Raw genomic sequence first — 14,962 nt, 5'->3', positions numbered from 1 at the left:
ATTGCTTTCCTTAATGAGGAGCTGAAAGAATAGGTGTATATGATACAACATGAAGGATTCATATCCACAGGCGAATCTAAGGTGTGCAAACTAAATAGGTCTATCTATGGACTGAAGCAGGCATCTAAGAGTTGGAACATGCGTTTTGATAATGATCAAAATGTATGACTTCGTTAGAAAAAGAGCCTTGCGTCTAAAAATGAGCTAATGATTCTGTAGTCATCTTTTTTGTACTATATGTAGATGACATACTGTTAATAGAAAATGACTCCCAGCTTTGCAGACTGTAAAGCTATGTCTCTCATCACAATTCTCCATGAAAGATTTAGGAGAACCATCCTACATGTTAGGGATGAAGATCTATAGAGATAGATCTAGAAGATTACTTAGATTGTCTCAATCCATGTACATCGACATCGTGTTGAGATGGTTCAACATGAAGAATTTTAAAAAAGACTATCTTTCGATAAACCATGGGATTACTCTCTCCAAGAAGAATTGTTCGACAAATCTTCAGGATAAAGAGCATATGAGTATGATCTCAGCAGTGGGGTCTATCATGTATGTCATGATGTGTACGAGATCAATGTGGCCTATTCACTAGATGTAGTGAGGAGGTATCAATCTGATTCGGATGAAAATCATTGGAAGGTTGTGAAGACAATTCTTAAGTATTTAAAAAATATTAAGGACCAATGACTTATCTATGAGGATACTGATTTGAAACTTATGGGATATACTGATTTCAGTTTCAATCAGATCATGATGACAGCAGAAGTATATCAGACTCGTATTTATCTTAAATGGAGGAGCAATTTGCTGAAAGAGTCCAAGCAATATACTATGATCGATTCTATATGCGAAGTAGAATACATTGCTACATTTGATACTGCAGAGAAGACGGTGTGATTGGTAGAAGTTCATCATCGAGCTTGGAGTTATACCCTCTATAGATGGCTCTATTATGCTATACTATGACAGTACTAGAGTTATAGTTCAAACGAAAGAACCAAAGTTACATCAACGTACCAAGCATATTTTGCATTGCTATCACCTTGTATGTGAGATCGTGGATCGAGATGATTCGAGCTTCAGAAGATCGATGGAAAGGAGAACATAGCCGATTCCTTCACTAAAGCTCTCAGGATTAAAGAGTTCGATGATCATAAGTGAAAGATGGATACAAGATACTGTCTTGATTGACTTTAGTTCAAGTGAGAGTTATTGTAAAATGTATCCTAAAATCAATTGTTTGGACGATTGAGCTCATTTTGTAATATATATATGAATTATTATCAATGAATAAAATTATTTTAGCATCATTCATATAAAGTTACATCTTTTTTGTTAAAACTCTTGTGTTGTGATGAAGTCCTTAAAACTATAAAGTATTCGATAAAAAGAATTTATCATATAGTTCTTAAATATATTCGCGACCAAATGATATATCATTAAAGGATGATGATGTTTATCGAGTGAAAGTCATTGTGTGTCATATAGGTTGGTTGTCCTCTTAACAAGGAGTATGAGATACTGATATAGCATACAGTGAAATGTAGAAATACATCATCACTGAATAAGTGACTCACATGCTGAGCGCTCTACTATCAAGAGCAGCTCACGAAGATATGGGCATAAGTATCCCTCAGATTTGAGATCACCATGTGATTGTAGTAACTTATGTTTTGGTGTCGAACTATCTGTATTTCTAATGCAGTGATGGAAGATATTGGGTATAGTCAAGTACTTACGAAGTCTGAGTGTGGATCAAGATGAAATTGATCCCTTCGGATTATAGGAGCTGATGCATTACTATATTTCAATTTAGTAAATCTTGAACAGGATAATCCATGTGATGGATTTGAAAAGTTGGAATATAATGTAGATGATCCTTCAGGGTTGACAGTTTAACCCTAGATCGTCCTAGAGCATTCAGGATCAAAGGGATGAATTATGCAGTAACCATATACATAGGTTCTTGAATATTATCTTATAAATATTCGACCTATCCAGACGTCGGAAATCATTACTAGATGGTAACTTCGATTAGTATAGAAAATAGTTCCTGTGCTATAGCTTAGTGTTCGAACCTATAGAGTTATGCACAAAGTCAAACGATATAAGAAAGAATTGATCTAAGTCTATATGTTCTATTTGGAAGTACATGACTTGATTGAACAAATAGATTAAGTTGATTGAGAATTAAGTTATGAGTCATACTGGATTAAATAGTTGACTATGTCTACCTAGCGCTAGACATGAGGTTTATGTTCAATTTCGGGGATGAATAAGATTTGATTATGATCTAAAGAGTCTATAAGAGATTAGATATAAGTCTTAATTAATTTCAAATTAGATCTGATTTAATTAACTTTGGATTGAAAAACTAAGTTCTAAATCTTAAACAGTTTGGGATTGACAGCCTATTCAAAATTGATTCGAATCAGATTCGAATTGAATTTAAATTGATCCATATTTGAATTAGATCCTTAGAGTCTACTTTTACTGGAACTCTCTCTCTCCTCATGGCTGATCAAGAGGTGGTGGGGTGCTGCATGGTGCCGCCCCACACTTGGATGTAGGCGTGGGTGCATGAGGGTCCTAGTTAGGTACCAATTCTTTTTTTTTAGGACTTCTTCTTTGATAAGTTATGGACTGATTCAAAGCCTATTTGAATTAAAAATTCTAATCTTATGGGTCATGGAGAATTATCTATGAATAGAGAGGACCTCTAACTATCATAGCATAACAATTAGATTGTGTGCTAAGATAAGAAAGAGAGAGAAGAAGCATGTGGAGGATCTTTGGGCATTCCATCTTCTCCAAGGTGTGGAGGCTCTTTGGGGTCCTCTCTTACTGGTGTGAGATGTCACATCAGAGGTTCTCTTCCCTCCCTTATTGCTTTGTAAAGGTGCATCAATCTAAGATTTCATCCCGCTTTTATGCGAAGCCTGATGTGCATGCGAAGTAAAGGATTTGTACGTTCAAACCTTTGTGAGGCTTTGGATTCAGAATCCTTTGGGGATTTGATCCCTATTTCACTGTAAATTAGGTAAAAGATAAAATCTTTGTTAGATTATTATAAATTTTTTTTTTAAATATTTCCTGACGATCCATTCCTGAAACGGCCTATTTTCTTCATCCTGATGGTTACCCTCCAATGCTTAAAATAGCTTACCTCGATGAAATTAGGAGAGATTCTAAATGAGATAGTGTAAGAGGAAGATGGAAATTGCAAGTGACTAACATGGTTGCAGCTTATTAATCTCATATTCTCTAACAAAAAGGGAAAAATCTCAATACATTAGTTATCTCAGTAAGTTGCCAAGAAGTAAAATCAAGATCTTGATTTATCTCAGCCAAATATAGTGAGTAAAAAAATTTGCAGGAAACTGAGATTTACCAAGATATTGTCGATATTTTTGGATTGAGATATTAAAATCTTAGTCAATATGACAAATCCCAGATTACGAGTGCATTTAAACATTAATTTCAAACTTATTAATTAAAAAATTATTTAACAATGTGCAAAAAATGACTACTATATATCTTTTGATATTGATCAATATCTCATTTTTAAATTTATTTATATAGAGTGGGATAACCAGACCTAGAATTTAAACCAATACCTATATTAAGTGAGATCATGGCCCACGTGAAAACCTTGGCCTAAACTTAATATCAAAACAGCTTAGGATGGCTCGCAGTTTTGTATATTATTTTTCTAACTTGCTTGAGCTAGCTCAAACTCAACTTAATCGACCCTTCGCCACTACATTGCACACCAACCTTGGAGCGACATTGCGGTTCGGCACGTGCGCAGCCCCAACATGGTCGACGTCTTGTCACCTCCAGGTGAGACGAACCTTAACGGGTGATAAGGATTATTAGATCCGGGGCCCAGATCGAGCGCCAAGAGGTAAAAGGTTTCACGTATCATATTGGGCCCCACTTTACAGCTGGAAAGCCTACCCGTGCCGGCCGGCAGCCGGTCTCGCGTTTAATAATGCGTCCGGAGATGACAAGAGACAAAGTTTCTTTTTGACTTAATTGCCCCCATACTCTTCCTCATTTCCAGCTTGGTCAGTTAAAAGACATCATAGCAATAAAGTTATTTTGTTAAATGTTAAGAGTAGTTTCGTCCATTTGACAAAATAATCGATACACCACCATCGAGATGCGCAAACCTCGGTGGGGTTTGCCGTTCTTGCCAGCACGACCGAACAGGATATAAACTAATATATTCGTGTCTGATAGCATAGATCCCCACTTCGTGATTGCTGCACTTCTCTCTTTAATTCAAGTTTGAACGGGTGTTATGGTAGTTGGCACGTGCGATAAGCACGTGATTTATGCCAACACTAATTTACAAATACATCCTCATCAATCAAAAAAATAAAATAAAAGACAACTCAGAGGTACCTATCCCAACCATCCCAACTCAGAGGTACGATGCTTATTTGTATCTATATTTTACTTTAAAGATTGAAAGACTGCTATAATTCTTAAACAATTTTGACAGTCTTTCAATCCAGAAAGCCACTTACTAACCGTCCCCGTCAGTATGATGCACGAAGTTTTTAAATTTTTTTAATAATATATGACAAATCTTCTCATGCAATTAACACATCACTCATATTTTTAATAACAAAAATAGTTCTACTCAAATCACCTTCATTTAATATATTACTATTCAAATTGATCTTGAAAAAACTAGAGAATGGCTCCCCATGATGTATACTTCTAACCTCTAATAACTACTATTATTTTAATTTTAAAATTAATAAATATTTTTTTAGAAAAAAATTTTACTGTGAAAAAAATGAAGTATCTACGTATACATGACTCGTACCTAAGAAAATTTTTGAACAAATTATTTGGATCAAAATCTTTAAGAATAATATTAGTCAACCTCGATCTCTAATAGGGGAAGGGATCTAGTTCATTAAGCCAATGGCAAAATCATAATAGATTTCTTACTTTTATTTATCTATTATTTTTATAATCAATTTTTTTAAATAAATTTGTAGTGTATTTGCTAAACAATATTTGTTATTAAATTTATGAATAATTGTTTTGCAAGATAGACCCAATCTAAAATAGTGTATTATAATATATAGTAGAGATAAATACTATATCAATTCAAGTTTGTTTGAAAAGAAAACTAATTAGGCTCACATCATGGGCTCAATTAATAAAAAAGCTTAGCTTGATGATGGACTACTACCTATAAATATTAATATAAGATTGGTTTCAATTCAAAATCCAACCTATCTAAGCAGCTCAAATGCCAAGTCTAAATATTTGCAAAGCTGATCTAACTTGAGCTCGATCTATTTGAAAATCACTTGGATATGCCTGATTCAAGATCTATTAATCCAAATTCCAAAAATTTGGCATGCTTAATTTGTAAAACCATTGAAACTCCTCAATTAGTTATTACATGATCTTTTTTTACTTGAAAAGAAATTAACGCTTGGATTGTTATTTAATCATCATTATAAAAGTGGCTATTATATAGGAATTTTAGTAGCTCCGACATAGATATCAATTTGAGTAAATTATCTCATCCCTCCTCAAGGCCGGGGACAATTACAGTTTCTCTCCCAATGTTTGAAAAATATATATTCTAATATTTAATTTATGGTATATACATTACACATAATTCTACATCAATATTATTTTTTTATTGAATAAATTAATAATCTTACCGATATTATCACTAATCTATTTGAATTTTAAAATATCTTATATTTTTATTTTAATATTTTTATTTTTTAAATTTTAAATTTTTATATTTGGTTAACATATTATATGTATATTTTCAAAGGGTCATGTGATGGCTCCAAACCTTGTTAGCATACTTTATTTCATTAATTTTATCTTTAATCTTTGATAATAATTTTTTTAAAAAAATAAACAGTATTTTAAGTTGATTTTGCAGACAAATCAGGCATAAAATGACAATGAAATTGCGGGGTCATTAAACATCCTGTCAACAGTCAAATCAGGGCAAGACTCCAAAAATCCCCATGAGCTAAATAGTCAACATCCAGCACCCCACTGCATAAAGAGGCTGCAGAAAATGCCGACTTCGGACCACCACCCACCCTCTAAATTCAACTGAAGGAGCAAAGTAATATCAACTAGCTGCTCTCATCCGTTTGATTTAACTTCTCCAACTAATTGGATATTATGAGTTAACAAAACAATGGTGACCGAATTGCAAAATTTATAGTAGCCAGCCGAATAATTAACTCTCCATCAAGAGACTCAAATGGTATTCCGTCTCGGTTCAAGGAAAAAAACAAAAATTTGGAAATGAAACGAGGAAAACAGCGAAAAGGAAGAGAAAGAGTCTGGACTCCTTGTTGGATTCCGTCAGCCGTTGCTTTCTCCAGATCGGCGGTCGGTGTGGTCGGCCGGCTTTGGCTGCCACCCATAAATCAAAAAGGCGCTGCCCTACTAAGCTCAGTTCCCAAACTGCCCACCTCTGAACTTTTCAAGAATCACTAGAAAGGAAACTAGGCAGTCATGTGGAGAGGGGTAGATAACTTGGTGAAGTGACATTTCTAGCCTCTGTGATGGAAATACTTTGTTACTGTTGATGTAGTAGTACTCTCTCCTAGGTAGTGCAAATTAGCCTATGTAATGCAAGCAATTGGCACCCTCTTTTGGGAGATGGGTGTTAATTAACCATGTTGATGTATTTGTGACTTGTCAAACATGAGATAGCAAGCTCATGGAGCTAAAGCTAGACTTGTCTCATGCCCAAGTAGGGTGGACATGTCGTGATTTAAAGTAATAGTTCTTATAATTATTTTAAAGAATCATAATTATGTTGTACGAAAAGGTTTGCATTTAATCCTTACCCAAAAAAAGTGGTTTAATTAAAATAGTTAATGTTTTGTAAATTCTAGGGTTTGTGGTTGGTTGAGTTGGTAGGTTGAAGGGTGCCAATGCAAAGAAATAATTTTTAAAGAGAAATTGTGAAGAGAATCACTACATTAGTTGGAGGCTCGTATTATTATATGAATATTGGCATGCTGCGTCATAATTTTGTTGTTTTTTTTTTCATTATTTTTTGTTACAACTAATAGCCAATAATGGATGTTGCAAAAAAATTTAATTATGGCTAATTGGATAAATAATGGCCACTTTTTCATGATGGTGGTAATAATGGTTTTGGAAGGGTCAGTCATTAAAAGATATAGGCGTTTGTATTTGATCACAAGGGCATGACTTAGCTATACACTTAGCATTCGCATCTAGTCTTTGAAGCTCAATTGTCAAACAAAAAATTATGAAAGACTCACACAAATATTCTGAATATATGAAATTTGTTGAATCTTATATGCATAATATAACTAGCATATAATGCATACGGTGTGTGGAATACAAATTTTCAACTACTAGTGAAATATTATATAATAATATAATAAATTATATAATAAATTATAAAAATCTTCTTGACATCTGGAATAAATTATACTTACATCTAGTAGTATAAGAAAACTATACTTATCCTCTTAAGATTTAACTCATAACTTAATAAAATATTAGTCAAATCATTAATTTTAAATGAGATTCAAATGTCATATCAGAAAAAAATTCAAAAATAACCATAATAACCTTATGTGATATAATAGTCACCTAAGAACAAAATAAAATATATGTATCCTCCTTCTCATTCAAGGGATTTTAACTTTTCATATGAGGTAAACAATTTCATTAACATCATCAACTTAATTAGGTCTAAGTATAGATTTTTTAAACTATTAAATATAAGTGCAATAAATGTAAACCCTGGAAAGGTTTCTATAATTTATTTTAAATTAGAACAAACAAATAGTTAGACTTGACTATAGTTGAATGAATTTTTAATCAGATCTAATCAGATCTATATTGGACAATGAAGATCTCTACAATAATGATCCGAGTAGTTAGATATGATCTATTATCTCTATAATATTTATATACAAAAAAGCTTATAATTTAGAGACCTTAGTCTATATATATAATTTAATATTATTTAGACTGCTCAATATTTTGACCGCTTGATGCATAGGCTAAAAGCTTTCAAATCGCATGATGTTTATCATATATATAGTTTAGAGATAATAGATCATATGCAATGGTTTGGATCATTAATATAGAACTTTTATCATCCAGTCTAGATATGAGTGGATCTGAATAGAGACTCACTCAAATATACCTAAATCAAGCTTAATAAACAAAAGTCTTCAATAGCTAATTTTTTTACTGCATAATAAATCATGAACCTTAATTATCACCAACCAGAAACTTCCATCATTAATATCGGTGCCATTAACATTAGCACCTATATATCGAACAGAAAATTCTATACAAGCTGAATCTATGCATAAACTACCATCATTAATACTAATGTCATTAATATAAATATTGTCGGGGGAATAAGCCATTTTTCGATCAGAGCAACTTGGTTACTCGATGAGGACTCAAGTAGAAATACAACTTTGGATAATTACTAACCTGCAAATTGGACATTGGCCGATCACAAAATCGACCGATTAGAGGGATTGATTGACTTTGGATTTGGTCAAAGTTCCACATCGACTGTACACCAACTAGACTAACAAGAGCCTCCTTTCTACGATAAGGATTGGGTTCGCCTAGGTCAAATATGCCGCTATCTCAAAAAGATGGCTCGATCAGCAAAATATAATTAATTGTCCTTGCATGTGGGGGGGGAGGGTGTTGTGACGATGACTAATTTGCTCGCTGAGCAACCGAAGTCAATTATGCATCCACAGATCTTCAAGATGTTTTTTTTAATCGCACACATATAGGCTTAAACGCCGCACTAAATCCTCACAGATAATGTATGTAACCTTTGCCCATGCCTGACGCAAATAATGGACGTCCATTATCTTAAATGGCCATAGATTTTGTAGAACTATTATCGAGCTTAGTGGTAATGGGTAGCTACTCCCCTTTATATCAAGAAGGACAAAAAGAACCCTCAAGTAAGCAACTTTTTTAATGAAACAAAGTCTAGAACTCTATCATTTTTTCACTCTCCACTCTACTGCTTGCTGAAAGCTCCGACTAACTTAAGCATCGGAGAATCCTCCACCAAAAAATTTCAAATGAGTGGACTTCTTTACAGGTATTTTTGAAGAACTGTCCCTACTTCAATGAGAGCCATCTCCATGTCGATAGATGTTCAACCTCCACCTTGATAGGAGACCAAGTCCAACCATTGACCAAAGACTCTTGGCATCATATTGATGCTAGAGGAAGGATCTGCTTCCCTCTAAAAAAGCACATAAGCAAAAACAAATAAAGAGAAATGGCCAAAACCATGACTGCATCTAACACCTCGCGATGCCAATCCTCCTGACGGACTTATAATAGTCAATAACCTGGTGCAATAGATTCAGAATTTGATCATTGCTATCTAGAGCCTCCAGAAGATGACAGGACAGTAACAGTAGTGGGAGCCTACTCCACCCCTAGCTCCCTCACAACAGAGTTGATGCTCTTGCCCCAGAAGCTTTAGGCGAGCACGTCATTCATGATGGATCCGATCAAAGGTTGAGTTTTGTCGAGCCTGGTCTCCTCATCGCTAAAGCTCAAGGTATGAGGAATGACGTCGATGCTCTCCAAAATCTTCCGAATAAGATTCTACCCCTGGGTACTCTCAGAGGTTGAGTTTATCTTGATGCAAAGTCGAGTTGGAGCGGTAAGTCTAGGAGATCAATTGTGGCTAAAAGCCACGCAGAAAAGAGCCAGGCATACAAGGACAACCTCAGCTTCAACTTGCAGCCACCATTCTTATGCTGTATCATGGATGAATTAATTCTTACTTGGCTTAAGATGCTATAGCTAGAGCCTTATGATGGCAACATTGGCCCACTGGACTACCTTAAGAGCTACAAGTTTTTCATGTTGCTCAAAAAAGTATTAAATGCCTTTCTTTGCATCGTTTTCCTTGCTGCGCTTAGGAAGTCGGTCCGAGCTAGGTACTCTGGACTCCAACTGAGGACCATCCATTCTTTTAAGCAGCTAAAAATGATATATGTCGTACATTTTGACAATAATTAAAAACAATAGTTAAATTCTGAAAGCCTTTTTTCTATCTAGTAGCGGAAGGATGAGAGTCTACATAACTATGTGGCTTGATTCAATGTAACCACACTCGAAGTTCATAACCTCTGAGTCGATCGTAATGTGGCCTCTAAAAAAGAGCTTAAAAAGTACTTAATTAATCATTTTTCTAAACAAAACTTATTTTAGGGATTATATTGAGATGCTCGTGTGAGCCTAAAAGTATGTACACAGAGGAGGCGATAGAGAAGAAACACCATGAAGAGGGATGCAATCCGTATAAGAAGAAGATAAGGGCTCGAGAGGACCCCCCAGAATACTAGGGAGGGTGTAAGTCATCCTCCTCATGGAAGGATTCACGTGTGAGGAGCCCACCTTGGTAGTTTAACACCTACACCCTTTTGTCCGCTCCTTGAGCCCAGATACTCATAGAGATTTAGTGTAAAAGGTACCTTCATCGGCTCGAAGAAATAAAGTCTCCAACAATAAGGTATAGTCAAAGGAAGTACTATCAGTTCCATTAGGACCACAGCCACGATACCGAGATTTACCTCCAATTCAAAGATGAAATTGAGGCACTAATTTGAAGAAGGTATCTTAGAAAGTACATCCCCGACCAAGAGAACCAGGCAGTCGAACAACCTTCCTAGCCTCAGTCTGAGGAGGAGAATACCAACAATTGACCTATGGCATGCATCATCGACATGATTTTGGAATTCATTGGAGGTAGGGGGAGGAAGTCGAACTGACGATTCATCATCGAAGAGGCAATGTATCGATGATGTAATAACCTTTTTTGATGAGGATGTTTGACGAGTTCAGACTTCTCATGATGATGCGGTCATCGTCTTTATGATGATAATAAATTATAATATAAAAAAATTTAATTGATAATAGAAGCTTGATTGACATATTTTTTTATGATGAATTCCAAAAAATGAAGTTACCGATTGATCGGTTGAGAAAAGTCAACATACTCTTGACCGGCTTTTCTTTGGAGTTTTGATTATAATTGAAGAAGAAATTACTTTATCAGTCATCATGGGACAAGAGCCCAAGTAGGTGACTGTACAACTAAACTTTCTGATAGTTCAGGTACCATCCATCTAAAATTCTGGATTATCATTTGGATTTTGAATTCAATTGAAAAAGATATTTCCTTAAAAACTTGAGATAATTTAGTTGAGACTATTTAGAACAGCTTATGAAATTTAGGAACATTTGAAAAAAGCTTGCTCTCAAATAAATCAAGCAATATTTAGTCCTTTTTAATGGAAACTCTTGGGATTATAGATTGGACAAGATACTATATCTGCTAGTTTTGTCACAAATCCTATCTTTGAAGAACCCAAAAAAGAAAGAGATCAAAATAGGGTGTTGCAATTTCTTATGAAACTCAGCTCTGGATTTGAAAATATTACATTTAATATAATAAACCAATGTGTTATGAATCTTGATTTATTATGAATGAACTTCTTTGACAAGAAACTCATCTATGCACCTACGCTATATTAGATGCACAGATCAGTACCATAGATATGATGTATCTCATCACTCATCGCAGATTTCAACCATAATAGATGAATGGAGATGATAATAGAATTCAATGCAGATGTTGCGGCAAAACTGGACAAGGTGTATCACAACAAGCAAAACTTGTTCAATTATTGTGGAAAGCCGATATATATAATTCTAGAATATTGACTGCTACAACAGAACAAGGATGATTAGTGTTCTTTACTTCAAATTCTAGTAGAGATTAGGAAATGCTAAATTATCTTATATTTATCTCTATCAGGAGGCAATCCAGCAAAATGGTACAAACATTATTGCAATCAACTTTACCATGCGCTAAAGACTAATCACATTTGGGATCTAGTTTCTAAACTTATTGATGTTTCTATGCTTGGTAGCTAGTGGATATATGCAATAAAGGGAAGTTTGATAGTTCAATTGACAGGTATGAAGCTTGGCTTGTAGCTTAAGGCTATAAACAAGAACATGGGATTGATTATGAAAAGACATTTCCTCTAATAGCCAAAATGATCCACAATAACTACTTCTTACAACACTTCATCATATTATTCAATATCTTAAAGTCATGGTGGACCATGGCTTGTTCTTTCTTTCAGATTCTTCTCTTGCTCTTTAGCCTTTGCAAATATACATCATGTGGGTTGTCTTGATACTAAATGCTCCACCATTGGTTGGTATGTTCTTTGGGTTCATCACCAATATCTTGGAAATTATATACCTCATTTGACCAAATTCACATGCATGTCTCTTTTAGACTTGTAGTAGTCATTTTCACAATATATTTTATCATGATTAAATATTTATGTTAAGCTTGATTATCATAGAATCTTTTCTATTTTTAATATCTTTTGATAGTATGGATGCTTAGCGAACAAAAACAATGGTTGATTAGATGCATTTTCTTGGATACAACTTCTTATTTTGTTTTATATCATTATTTTTTCATGTTTCACAATTTATGAGGTAGCAATTTGGATGCAATAAATAACTATAAAAATAGTTCAAAAAAGTGTCACCATAACTTGTTAAATACTCGATTTGTACTTGAAATCTGATACGATACCAGACCTTCGTTGGATCCAATATTGGATATAGATATAAAGGTTTAATTAGGTTAGGGTTTCGATTTGGATCTAACAAATATATTTTGAATTTGAATACTAATATTGCCAAATCTGACCTGCTAACATTCTAATTTTGCGGCTCGATGAGCTACACCCTCCACCATTTGAACTGTCATCAGTTTGCTTGGCTGATGCAGAAATCTTGGGCTGCAGTTCTTTGAACCAATGGAAGGGGCTGAAGCAGGCTGCTAAACATTCTTTTGGTGTCTTATTCCAAACTACTCAGCAGCATCACTGGGCCTCTCAACCAGTTCTTAATTGTGGAGACTATTCACCATGAGGCGACAGATCATTATATCTCCATAAAAGCCGCAATCAGCTCCGGTACTCTGAGAGAGTGTTTGGTTGAAATAATTAAAATTTAAAATAAAAATCAAATGAATGACTCCATCTCAATTGTTTGGTTGAAAAATAATTTATTTTAATTTTTATTTAAAAAAAATAAAAATTATTTATTTCTTTTATAATTGAATTTAGACTCATCTAAATAGAGTCAAAATCTCATTCTAATAGAATGAGATGAAAAAAAAATTGCGAAGGTAGCGATTGGGGCAGGGTGGGGGTGGAGGCAGAGGCATTTGCTCGGGATGCGATCATTGCTTGGTTCCAGAGAGAATTCACGGCGGTGAACTCAATCATCAATGCATAAGATTTTGTTGGAAGCCGAGCAGGTGGACGAAGCCGGACGGGATGGAGGCGATGATGGGAGCAGGGAAACTGAAGAGGCCGAAGATGATGAGCGTGGCCAGTCCCTTGGTGAGCGTGGAATCGGAGTCCGCCTCAAAGCGGACGGCTGCGTGGTCGTCGGCATCGCGGAAGGCGCGGACCCAGACCTGGAAGATGCAGCCATGGATGCAATGGTCGTCGGTCTTGAAGCAGGAGTCGAGAGGGGGGAGCTGGGTGTGGTAGTGGAGGAGCTGTTGGTACTTGGTCATGGATTCGGCGACAGACTGAAAAAGGGCGACGATTTCTTGTAATCTAGGAGGTAGCTAGAGAGATCGACCAAGGCCTCTCGCTGCTAGCGCTGGTGCTGTTGCTGGGCTTTGAGGGGCTCGAAAAGAGGAGATCTTGGGAAGCGTTGGAAAGAGATGGGAATCATTTTTTTTTTAATTATGAAACTATTTTTTTCTATCTTTTTTTCTTTTCTCTTTTTATCAATTATGGTAGGTTCCAGAAAAAAAAAAAAAAATGATTTTGCACTGTTGTGTCATTGATTAGTTTCTATTTTTAAATTAATTTTTTATTTTTTTAAAAAATTAAAAATATTATTATTATATTTAATTTTTATTTGATATTAATTTTAAAATAATTAATTTTTAAAAATTTAAATTAAAAATAAAAAAATCTAAATTTATTTTAATTTTTATCTTTATATGAATTAAATAATTATAATAAAAATTATCTGTTTCGATTTCGATTTCAAACATGAATCAAATATTTAAAAAAAATTAAATTATTTTGATTTCAATTTCGATCTCAAATCAAATACCTTAAAAAAAAAAAAATAACTTCTAAGTTCTCATATTCACGGTCTCCCCTGCCGTGTTTCTCCAAGTTAACGATCACATTGATGTTTTGGCTGATGGTCCTTCCAGCACAGTAAATGGTTCCTGTGACGTTGTTCTTGACGTGTATCTTGGGTTTGGATTTCTTTGTTTGCCTGCTGCTATAGTAAGTCAGCAGCAACCTTTGGACCCTTGGTTCGTAACTCTTGCTTATATTATTAATTATGAAGCTTCTGGCTCCTTATTTTACACCAAAAAAAAGAGAAAAAAAACTGCCATCACTTCGAGGCCCCGCGGATTTAATCTTTCGATGCAATCAATCTGCATCCTTAACTCCCAAAGCAAGTAATTGGATGGAACTTGACGTGTTATTCATCGCTACATGGTTTTAACTTCCACCGAAGCGTGCAGGACATCCCACCAACTGAGAACATAAGATTCCAATTCCAATTGCTATCTCCCCGTACGACGTTATTCAAACCTCCTGTGCCTCTGCAGACGTTCCATTCTCATCGATGGCCAAATGGCAGATCTCGCGATCGCATATATATAAATTCTCTACGTGAGGGGCCCATCTCAGTACACTGAAAAATTATTGCATCCACCCAGTGGCTGTACATACAAACAATCAGGACCGCTGGTTTCTTTGAGAATCCAAAAAAATCAACAGCTATGATCGATTGCCCATAAAAATTATAGGAACAA

This window comes from Elaeis guineensis, chromosome 7 (genome assembly GCF_000442705.2).
Source record: "Elaeis guineensis isolate ETL-2024a chromosome 7, EG11, whole genome shotgun sequence".
In the NCBI taxonomy this organism is placed as follows: domain Eukaryota; kingdom Viridiplantae; phylum Streptophyta; class Magnoliopsida; order Arecales; family Arecaceae; genus Elaeis; species Elaeis guineensis.
Note: the sequence above shows the minus strand (reverse complement) of the source record.